The sequence below is a fragment of the Hyperolius riggenbachi genome, chromosome 7, assembly GCF_040937935.1.
Source record: "Hyperolius riggenbachi isolate aHypRig1 chromosome 7, aHypRig1.pri, whole genome shotgun sequence".
NCBI lineage: Eukaryota > Metazoa > Chordata > Amphibia > Anura > Hyperoliidae > Hyperolius > Hyperolius riggenbachi.
The window spans coordinates 29,971,613-29,984,315 of NC_090652.1; positions in this window are offsets into that span (position 1 = coordinate 29,971,613).

Here is a 12,703-nt window from a genome sequence, read left to right on the forward strand (position 1 = left end):
ATTACATTTGCAAGGAAACGAATGAGAAAATTGATGGCCACCTAGACGTGAACTGTAGGTGAGTGGTATGGGGGCTGCCGTATTTATTTCCTTTTAAGCAATGCACATTGCCTGGCTATCCTGCTGATCCTCTGCCTCTAATACTTTTAGCCACAGACCCTTCACAAGCATGCAGCGGATCAGGTGTTTCTGATCTGACGAGATTAGCTGCATGTGTGTTTCTGGTGTGATTCAGACACTGCTGTAGCCATATAGACCAGCAGGGCTGCCAGGGAACTGGTATTATTCAAAAGGAAATAAATATGGCAGCCTCCATATCCCTCACACCTCAGGTTCACTTTAAAAACTGGCAAAAAGTAGAAGTCTAACCAGCTGTGGACCAGGTCTTGGTAGCAAGCTGTGTTCTGCTTCGGTGATGGGAGACGGAGGCTGCCATAGTTTTCCTTTTAAATAATAATTGTCCTGCTGACATCTGCCTCTAATGCTGGCAATACACGGGTCAATTTTGGCGCTTGATTCCTGCGCCTGATTGGTTTCCGTGCTTGATTCTGCGGACGATGCTCTTCTCTTCCATTCGTTTTTCTTATCTTTTCCCATTGTCCTCTATGCGGAATCAAGCGCGGTAACGATCGGGCGTATGATTGGGCATGTTGGAAATTATCGAGCCATCTAAATGGCTCAGAATCTTACTGTGTATTCCCAGCATACAACAGAATATCTAACAGAAAATTGTATGGTGTGTACTTGGCAATAGATTATTTTCTGTAGAGACTGGTCAGTATCTCCGGTGCATTGTCTTCTGGTCATCTCCTGCTGAGTAGAACAATGCCTAATTGCTGGGCAGATAGATGGTTAGATCATTTCCAACATGTAGGGAAATTTATCTATCTGGCAGGTAAATCTAACAGAAAATTGTATGGTGAGTACCTAGCATAATACTTTAAAGGGAACCTAAACTGAGAAGGATATGGATTTTTTTTTCTTTTAAAATACTAGTTGCCTGACTCTCCTGCTGATCCTGTGTCTCTAATACTTTCAGCCACAGCCCCTGAACAAGCATGCAGATACGGTGCTCTGACTGACGTCAGACTGGATTAGCTGCATGCTTGTTTCGGGTGTGTGATTCAGACACTGCTGCAGCAGGACTGCCTTGCAGAAGGCATTTTTTTTAAATGCCTCTTTTTAGGTTCCCTTTAAGCTGTTGACCCTGGGCAAGCATGCCGATCAGATGTTTGACTGCATTGGCCACAGGCCTGTTTCAGGTGTGTGATTCAGACAATAGTGATGCATGAAAGATCAACAGATCTGCCAGGCAGTTGTTATGGTTTAAAAGGAAATAAAAATGGCAGCCTACTTATCCCTCTCACTTCAAGTTCTCTGATGGGAGTGTTAGTTGCAGACTGAATGTGATGGCTGTGGTGATTATACTACAGTGCCTGGTCTCACATTGCCTGCTTCCTCAGTGGTGCCCAGGGGATGCCCTAATAGTAAGAATGGCTGCTGCCAACTTTTACTAGTGTGATACTCAAGGACTTTTCTTGTTAATATGGATGTTGCTAATTTTGGTAAGTAGGATTATTCTGCTGGTTACCACACTGGAGACATGTTTTTATTCATATGGGATAACCATATGAGAAAAGATATAATTATTGGATCTTTACACCTGTCCCTAACCATCCTATTAATCAACGCTGCTTCTTCCTCCCTTGTGTGGCATGGCAAACATTACATACAAGTCCTTTTTTTTTTTTCTCCTCCATGTTTTGCTAAAAATGAATTCCCCAAAGTGAACTTTAGCGCACACAGAAGCATGTCATGGAGCAGGGAACATGTCTGTGACCCGTTAGGGGATGATCAATGAGCGGTAAATACTTCCAAAATTATGCATAGTTTTATGCAAATATCTAGCTTGAAAAAGGACCAATTTTAACCTGGGTTTAAATTGGCCATTTTCAAACTGCACATTTGTATACAAATTTGCATAAACTCAGAAGAATTTGCATATCTTTGATTATCCCTACACAGGTATGTGGGTATTGAATGTGTGTATGCACCCCTAGTTATATGTTGTAACTAGTGGTGATCATGTAGAGTAGCTACTTGGAATCAAAATTTAAATGCTAGGAACTCCTACGTCTGGGGGGGGGGGGGGGGGGGGGGGGGGGTGTTAATATGTCTGCCTTAGGCCACATACACACATCAGACCATAGTCTTTTGAAAATGAAAGATCACAGACCAACTTTACCCCCTTCCATGTAGTATGAGAGCCATACCTAAACAGTCTTTTTTTCTATGGAGCTGAACTCCCCATCAGAAAAAAATCTTTGCAAGATGCTGCACACAAAGATGCTGTACAGACACAAAACAGGAAAATTGAATACTTACCTTGCGGTAATTTTTCTTTCCTGGAACAGAAGATGGCGGCATACAGATGGGTTTAGCTCCGCCCCCTGAACCCGATAGGACAGCCCAATTTATAAATTAAAAGATGGATGCTGTACAGACACAAAACAGGAAAATTGAATACTTACCTTGCGGTAATTTTTCTTTCCTGGAACAGAAGATGGCGGCATACAGATGGGTTTAGCTCCGCCCCCTGAACCCGATAGGACAGCCCAATTTATAAATTAAAAGAACCCGTCCCCCTCCCCGCCATTCTCATGAAAATCAGTCCTCGAATGGACGAGAGGGAGGGATTCGTATGCCGCCATCTTCTGTTCCAGGAAAGGAAAATTACCGCAAGGTAAGTATTCAATTTTCCTGTTTCCTGGACAGAGATGTCGGCATACAGATGGGATATACAAAATCAGACAGAGAGGGAGGGAGAATGCATAAACACACAATTTATTTACATGCTGAAAGAACAGCCTTTCCAAAGTTAATGGAGGTTAAAGATGCAGGATTAACATGGTAATGTCTCAAGAAAGTATGTGGTGAGGACCAACTGGCTGCCTTGCAGATAATATCCATAGATACTTTCGAGAAAGCGGCCCATGAGGCCGATACTCCCCTGGTTGAGTGTGCATGCACCTCTTTTGGCACCTCTAGTCCCTTTGCCCTGTAACTAAACTGAATCACTTTGACTAACCAGTTTGCCAGAGTTCTAGCAGTTGTTGCGCTACCCTTCCTTGGACCTTGGATGTTGACAAATAGCCTATCCGAACTCCTAAAAGACTCAGTTGCTTTTAAGTATGCTTTTATAGAACTGCCTACATCTAATGGATGCAAATCCTGATCTTCCAGGAAGGTTGGTAAAGTCAGTTCTTGATTGATATGATAAGAAGATGCCACTTTAGGAATATGACTTAATACAGGCCTAATAACCACTCTGTCCGGATAGAACTGTAATAGGTTCTCAGTACACCCTAAAGGTGCGTACACACATGCGACTATAGTCGTTTGTAACGATCGTTCCCCGATCTTTACCAACGACGATCGTTACAAAAAACGAACCACCGACTATTAAGGCAAACGACGAACGAGCCAAATCGCTACAAAAGAAAGTTCTGTCTCGGCGGATTTTAACCAACGACGATCGTTTGCAAAAGTAGTACATCGTTGGAAACGATCGTTCGTACTAGGCTTGACATGCGCATTTCACTATTTCTCCATGGAACTTCTCATTTTTATGCGCAGGCGCAATAGTTGCTTTCTGTGATGTAACGTTCGTTCTAACGATCAGATCGTTACACACATTTTAAAACTACCTTTACTTAGGTCGTTCTTTCATCAATTAAAAGTTCGTTCGTCGTTCTTAACGAACGATCGTTGTCGCATGTGTGTACGTAGCATAAGGCCTGCAAATCTGACACCCTCTTAGCCGAGGAAATGGCCACCAGAAAAATAGTCTTTAGAGTTATATTCCATAGATTAGACATCTTAATAGGGTAAAAAGGAGGCTCTGATAACACCTCTAACACTATACATAGGTCCCATTGCGGAAAGAAGGGTTTTCTTGGCAGCCTTATTTTTTGAACTGCTTGAATAAACTGTACAATCAATTGATTTACTGCCCACTTGTGACTAGTTAAAGCAGAAAGGGCCGAAACTTGCACCTTGATTGCTGAAAGGCTTAACTTCATATCTACTCCGGTTTGTAGAAAGGCAAGCACATCTTGCACCCTGGGAGTCAAAATGTCAAATTTATTGACTGCTGCAAAGTCTGCAAATTTTTACCATATCCTGTGATATGTAGAATTGGTTGAAACCTTTCTAGCTTTCAATAGAGTAGATGCCACTTCAGCCGAACACCCTAACTCCAAGAACTTCCTCCTCTCAATCTCCATGCCGTCAAATCTAGACTGCTGATGTAAACGGGTATAATAGATCCTCCTGGTAAAGTAGATTCGGAAGTTTTGGAAGCTCTATCGGCTCCTCCATGCTCATTTCCAATAGCAGAGTGAACCAGGGCCTCCGTGGCCAATGTGGCACTATAAGGATGATCATGCAATCTTCCGATCTCAGCCTCTGCAGAAATTTCAGTATTAAGGGAAACGGAGGGAACGCATAGCCTAGACTGAAGTTCCACTGACACGTAAGGCAGTCCGTCCCTTCTGCTGCCGGGTGGTAATACCTTGAAAAGAACCTCCGGATCTTGCGATTTTCTACCGTGGCAAACAGGTCCAGGTGAGGCATCCCCCACTTCTGCACAATGAACTGGAACACTTTGTTGCACAGACTCCACTCGTGTGGATCTGCAAACTCCCTGCTTAACTGGTCTGCAAGGGTATTCTGTACTCCCGGCAGATGAACTGCCGTCAGATCTGCTAAATACTTCTGAGCCCATGTCATCACATGTGCCGTCTCTTGCAAAAGGGCTCGACTTCTCGTACTCCCCTGCCTCCTTATGTAACACACTGCTGATACATTGTCTATTTGGAGAATCACCGATTTCCCCATGATCAGGTGCTGAAACGATTTCATGGCTAGAAACGCTGCTATTAATTCCAGAATGTTCGAGGGAGTCTGAACTGGAGCAAGTCTCCATCTCTGCTGCACACGGTTGTCCCCGCAATGGGCCCCCCATCCTGTCAGGCTGGCATCTGATGTTATCACCACTGGCACCATTGGTTGTATTTGATGACATAACCTCAAGTTTTCTTCCGACAGCCACCACTGAAGCGAATTGCTGACATGCGCCGGAAGAATCAACTTTTGAAACATATCTTTCTTGTTCCAATGCTTCAGAAAGAATATTTGTAATGGCCTCAGATGCCAGTGCGCCCACTTTACCATCGGAATTGTTGAAGACAATGTTCCCAATAGGCTCAGGCACTCTCTGGAAGACAGGAATCTTCTGGCGAGCAATGAACTGACTCTCTGTTGAATTGCCAAGATCTTCTGATCCGGAAGGCAAACTCTGTTTTGACAAGTGATGAACCTGGCTCCCAGAAATATCATGTCCCTTGAAGGAGTCAACTGGCTCTTCTGAAAGTTTATTATCCACCCGAGCTCTTGCAGGGTGTCCAGCAGTATTTTTTGATGTTGTACCAGAATCGGCAATTTTTGATTTACCAGCAGGATGTCGTCTAGGTAATGAAAGACTCTCAGACCTCTCCGTCTGAGAGCTGCTATTACCGGCAGGAGTACTTTTGTGAATGTTCTTGGTGCTGTGGAGAGACCAAACGGAAGGCTCTGGAACTGCCAATGCTTTCCGTTCACTGCAAACCTGAGGTACTTTTGGAAACTGGATTTGATTGGAATGTGAAGATACGCATCTGAGAGGTCGACTGTTGTCATCCAATCGTTTACTTTCAACACTTTTATAATGGTCTGCAGGGATTCCATCTTGAATCGACGGACCTTTATAAGCTTGTTTAGAAACTTCAAGTCCATAACCGGTCTCCATCCTCCTGAAGTTTTTGGTACCATAAATAGAGGGGAATATACCCCCAAGAACAGTTTCTTTTCTGGAACTGGAATGATAGCCTTTGATAATGCTAGCGAGTCTACATAATCTAGAAGAAGCTGAGATTTTCTCCTGCTCTGAGGCAACCTTGTTCGAACATACTTTGACTTCGGAGGTGGTTTCTTGAACCTCCAGAAGTGACCCTTTCTTAAGGTTTTCAAAACCCATGCCTCCCCGATGACATCCACCCAAACGGTCCAGAAGGATCGTAATCTCGCTCCCACCGGAACCGCCTGAGTGGACGCACCCTCAGAAAGGCTTTGGGTTCTGACTGGTTCCTGGTGCCGGCTGGGATCTGGCTGTTTTAACCACCCTGGCGTTCTGATTAAATCGCCAGGGTGGCTGCGGGAGGTTTTTTTTAAATAAAAAAAAAACTATTTCATGCAGCCAACTGAAAGTTGGCTGCATGAAAGCCCACTAGAGGGCGCTCCGGAGGCGATCTTCCGATCGCCTCCGGCGCCCAGAATAAACAAGGAAGGCCGCAATGAGCGGCCTTCCTTGTTTTGCTTATATCGTCGCCATAGCGACGAGCGGAGTGACGTCATCGACGTCAGCCGACGTCCTGACGTCAGCCGCCTCCGATCCAGCCCTTAGCGCTGGCCGGAACTTTTTGTTCCGGCTACGCTGGGCTCAGGCGGCTGGGGGGACCCTCTTTCGCCGCTGCTCGCGGCGGATCGCCGCAGAGCGGCGGCGATCAGGCAGCACACGCGGCTAGCAAAGTGCCGGCTGCGTGTGCTGCTTTTTATTTGATGTAAATCGGCCCAGCAGGGCCTGAGCGGCAGCCTCCGGCGGTGTTGGACGAGCTGAGCTCGTCCAGACCGCTCAGGTGGTTAAGAAAGGATGATTGTGTTCCTTTCCAGTTCTTATTAAATTGCTTGGAAGGTTTATAGGAACGGGCTTGCTGAAATCTGTTAGAAGACTGTCTCCTATTTCCCTGCTGACGAAAGGGCCTCGATTTTCTATCCTGAGGCAACAACCCTGATTTCCCTCCAGTCACTTTTGCAATGGCTGAATCCATTTCTGCTCCAAACAAATGTTTCCCGTCAAATGGAATCTTGCACCAGTTATTTCGTGACGACTGGTCGGCCGACCACGGTTTCAGCCATAAGGCTCTTTTTGCCGTAACACTATGTAACATGGAGCGGGCTGACGATCTAATGGTATCCCCAAGTGCTCAACCCCATAATAGAGAAAAGAGTGACAGTTGACACTCTTTTACCTGTCCTGTGATGCAGAATCTTGCATATGTTGAGCCCCCTGCTCTTCTTCCATCTATGTAATGAATACAAATGCTGACATCAAAACCACAGTCATTAATTGTCAAAAATAAAAAAGATATCACCTTATCCAGAAGTAATACCTCTGCCCTGGGTGGAATTGGTTAGAAGAAATCCAAGTTTGGAGTCCAAAACCCACTGCGGATAGCTGTGCTGTCCAGAGAGCGGTACCGCAGCTATGACGCCGCTACCCGCTCTGGTGGTTTGAAGATACGGCGTCTCCTCTCCGGAAATAGATCCTTTCAAATCACTGGCCAATCAGCGCAGAGCTGGAAGTCTCGCGAGACTTTGACCCGACAGGAAGACGGGCGGAAGCCCTAATCTTAAGCGGAGAATACTGGCAAACACCGTGCCAGTCTCCGCTCTGGGGGAGCACATCAGCGCTTCACACCGAGGGTAGGAGGGACACCCTGCCGCATGTATAAACCCCATTTAGAGGTCGCAATGCCCGCGCTGCCTGACTGGGAGAGGCTGAACCCAGTCAGAAAAAAGGTACGCCCAGATTTTATAAGAAATAAAAAACGGCGCACAAAAATTAAAAAAAAAACAAAAAAAAAACCTGTTAAATAAATGTAAATAAATGTAAAACAAAAAAGAAACCGGACTGTCCATTCGAGGACAGGAATAGAGAATGGCGGGGGGGGGGGCGGGTTCTTTTAATTTATAAATTGGGCTGTCCTATCGGGTTCAGGGGGCGGAGCTAAACCCATCTGTATGCCGCCATCTCTGTCCAGGAAAGATCAGTATCTGCAAAAGATCTGTTCCTGCCAAAGATCCGTTCCTGCAAATTGCATTCATAGTCTATGAGATCTGCAGATCCTCATACACACCTTGTTTAACATACATTCATCTGCAGATCAGACAATCATCTGCAGATCTGAAAATCCATCCTGGTGGATCTGATCTGCAGATGAATGTCTGTTAAACAAGGTGTGTATGATGATCTGCAGATATCATAGACTATGAATGCATTTTGCAGGAACGGATCTTTAGCAGATACTGATCTTTTGAATGTCTACAGCATCTTTGTGTGCAGCATCTTGCATAGATTTCTGTCTGATGGGGAGTTCAGCTCCATAGAATAGACTGTGTAGAGTATGGCTCTCATACTACATGGAAGGGGGTACAATTGGTCTGTGATCTTTCATTTTCCAAAGACTATGGTCTGATGTGTGTATGAGCCTTTAGACTATGAGCACCTCCCTCCTCTATGCAGAGCCCTGATGAGTGTAAATGAGAGGTTACTCACCCTGCTCTTGGCATTCCACTGATGAGATCTTCCTTCAGTCAGGGGCACCTCTAGCTACTTAAAGGGAAGGTTCAGGGACTAGCTAAAAAAAAAATCCATTTCCACTTACCTGGGGCTTCCTCCAGCCCGTGGCAGGCAGGAGGTGCCCTCGGCGCCGCTCCGCAGGCTCCCGGTGGCCGACCCGACCTGACCTGGCCAGGCCGGCGGCCAGGTCGGGCCTCTTCTGCGCTCCATGGTGCGTTCCACGCCGGTGCGCTGACGTCATCGGACGTCCTCTGGGTTGTACTGCGCAGGCTCAGAACTACTGAGCCTGCGCAGTACAGCTCGGAGGACGTCCGATGACGTCATCGCGCCGGCGTGAAACGCACCATGGAGCGCAGAAGAGGCCCGACCTGGCCGCCGGCCTGGTCGGGTCGGCCACCGGAGACCACCGGGAGCCTGCGGAGCGGCGCCGAGGGCACCTCCTGCCTGCCACCGGCTGGAGGAAGCCCCAGGTAAGTGGAAATGGATTTTTATTTTTTTTAGCTAGTCCCTGAACCTTCCCTTTTAAGGCCTCTTGCACACTGCAAGCAATTCAGATTTAGATTCTGCTTTTTAATCTGTTTTTACTTCAGATTCAGATTTGCAGTTTGCTCCTTGCACACTGCAAATCTGAATCGGAGGTAAAAACTGATTAAAAAGCAGAATCGGAATTGCTTGCAGTGTGCAAGAAGCCTAATACTGAGGTTCGTCTGGCTACCTAATACTAAGGGGCACCTCTAGCTACTGAATATTGAGGTTATTTCTGGCTACCTAATACTAAGGGGCACCTGTAGCTGTAACCGGTAAGGCTAGAAACCCACTAGGAGAGCTTTTCTGAGCGCTTTGTGATTTGAAAAGCTCTAGCTAATGTAATGCTATGGGTGTGATCCCACTTAAGTGATGTGATTTTATACAAATCCCCCATAGCATTGCATTACCAAGAGCTTTTTCAAATCACTCACGCTTACAAAGCGCTCCCAGTGGGTTTCTGGCCTAAGAGAGGAGTGACAGCTGGGCCAGCCAGCACACTTGCAGTGCGGTTTGGTGGGTGTTTGTAGGTGCGTGGAGGGTGAAATGTAAGGTGCCAGGAGATCTGTGCCTATAGGCTCCTTTGGGGTAAATCTGGGCCTGATGTGTTCCATTCACGTTCCATATCACTTCCATGATTCCTTCTTTGACCTGTAAGAAGGAAGCGTGGGATGTGAATGGAGTGTTGTATAGCTAAGAAGGGGAGGTGAAAGATCTGGATCCCTTAGAATAGGTTCACAGTGGGACATCATGGTAAAAATTATGCTTCTCTGTACCTGTAACGTACACTGCCACTGCCCTTTTAATATTGCATAGGTGGTGCATTGCCGTGCAATAAACTTACAAAGTGGCTGTGATGCTCAACTGGGAGGTACAGACTAACCAGCAAGCTCATGGTGACCCAGAACTCATTGGAGTGTGTAAGGGACTACAATGGTCCTAAAAGCCCCCTTACTAAGATGTTAAGAAAAACAAAAATTTGCTTTCCTAAAACAGAAAGAATTTGCAATAATTCAGGTTGGAGTGAGCTCGAGATGTCTCCCAGAGCACCACTGCTGAATATATGCAAATTAACCATTATACCCTTGCTTCTAAGGGTACAATGGTTAATTTGCATATATTCAGCAGTGGTGCTCTGGGAGACATCTCGAGCTCACTCCAACCTGAATTATCGCAAATTCTTTCAGTTTTAGGAAAGCAAATTTTTGTTATGCTCAACTAGGAATGAGACCCAAATGCTCGTTCATACTAAAGGTGTGTTTTTCATTTTTGTAAGCGCTGGCGACTTATCAAAATCACCCTGAAAGTGGTGACACCATGCTTTCCTATGCGCTAGTTCAGATTGGAGCATTCCGTTTGCTTTCCAGTCAGAAAAGCGATGCATGGACCATTTTTGGGGTGATTTCGCGATAATGGGAGGTATATAAAAAGCGCTTTTGCCAGAGATTTTGTTGGCATTTCCCTTTGAAAATAAGTCCTAGGACACCTAGAAATTGCAAAACGCTCCAAAAAGCGCATATTAAAACTCTTACCAAAAAAATGGCCAATGCACAAATTGCTGGGAAATGCAAAAAAAATTGCGTCAAACACCCAATGTGAATGCTAACGCGGTGTGAACAAGGTCTAAGACCTTTCCTGGTCCTCTCCATGGCCTGGCCCCCACATTCCAGCATATAACTTTTTGATGTCTAAGAAGTCTCCTCCGAAAGCTATAGAAGAAGAGCCCTAGCCGTGTATGTATTGTTGTGCTGTAATTGGGGTAATGTGTCGCTAAATTGGCGAGTACTGGGAGACCATATATATCCCATATACTATAATTTAATATTTTTCCTTAGTGATGCCTTCTTTTTTTTTTTTTTTTTTTTTTGAAGGCTATAGACGTATTTTGATCTCTTGAGTACTTGATGAGTGGCTAAATACAGTGCGTGAGCATGGACTCTGTACAGAGTCACTCATCTTTGGAAGTACAAGGTGTACTTCCGTAGCCTTCCATGGAGACCCAAAGACGCAGCTCGTAGGAAATTAGAACAGGGTCCTGGCGGTGGAACAAGGGGGCACAGAGTATTAGGAAGGCTCCTCCCTTCTGTTGGTTATAGGTAACCAAGTATTCACACTTTGTAAGGTCGATATCAAACTGCTGATCACAAATCACATAACGGAAGTGAGGGCCTTTTTCCACTACCCTGCGATTTGCAATTTGATTCCAATTGCTAACGGATTGCAAAACACAAGGTATATTAAACTAATAGAAACCGCAGCAGCAATTTCCATTAGTGCGATCAGATTGCGTCATGATTTTGGTCCAAGTGCAATCATCGTCCTGCTGCGTTTTGGTTGTGATTGAGCTGTACTATACTGAGTATGGTAGAGCAATCACATAGTGGCAATTATGACGTGATTGTTTCATAGTGGAAAAAAAGCCCTTCAGATGGCCACACACCATACAACTTTTTTAAATATCTGTTCAATTTAAGAACTGCAATCAATTTTTCTGATTGTAACATTTCAAAAATATGACCAATGTAACGTTTCAAAAATATGACCAATGTACCACACATGTATGTTTATTTTTTTCCCCAATTACGATAAAAATGATTGGAAACTCTGATAAAATTCCTTGGGTGTGTATATTAATAAATTGGCAATCTATAACACACCATACAATCTTTAAAAAAAATTGAAGAGAAATAACTGGCATTCCGGATAGATATAAATCGAAAAATGGGAAATCCAATCTGATTTTTCAAGCTTTTGATTTTTTTGGGGGGGAGAAACAATCGTTTTTATCGAATTGCTGTAAAATCGGATCATTTTATTGTATCGTGTGTGGCCACCTTCAGCCTGATCAGAGGAACTGAATCTGAAAGAAGTCTTCTGGAATGTCTTATCACTCTTAAAGGGCCCATACACTGGTCGATTTCAGCCATCAATCGATTCTATAGAATTGATCGATCAGAAATTGATTCTTTCAAATCAGCCAATCGGTGGATTTGAACTATCTGACAGGATGGAAAATCTAGGTCTATCTGCTGCTGGCAGCAGCTCGATGGCCCATAGAATTGCATTGGATCTAATGGTCCAATAATTAGATCGATTTTTAAGAGATTTGCAATAGATTTAATTCTGAAATCTATGTGTGGCACACATCAGATAGATTCCTGTCAGATTCGACTTGACAGGCATCTGACAGAAATCTATCTGATGGTTGAATCTGCTGCAAATCTATAAGTGTATCGCCACCTTTATAAGGAAACCTGAAATGGAAGTTTAAAAAAAAAAAAGAAGTTTCCCTTACCTGGAGCTTTTTTTTTTCCAGCCCCCTGCAGCCACCCTGTTCCTGCGTCATCACTCAAAAGATCCTCCGGTTCCCCGCTGCAGCTCACTTTCAGTTCTGCCAGTCGCTGGTCAGTGCGCCTGTATGGCCCTGGGCGTGCACGTTCTCGTTTGTGCTCCTGTCGCCAAGAGCATCCTGCGCAGACGTGCTACAGATTTTCTTGTACTGCACGTGCGCAAAATGCTCCCAGTGACGGGACTGTGAATGACAAAGCGTGCAGCGAATGCCGCAGACTTGCAGGTCGGCGATACTGAAACAGCGTCAGAACGGGTGACTGGAGGATCGTCCCAAGATGGTGTGACTGCAGGGGGCTGGCAGAAGCCCCAGGTAAGTGAAACTTTTTTTTGTTAGCTATCCTGGTTTCAGCATCAGAAACTTCCTAAATC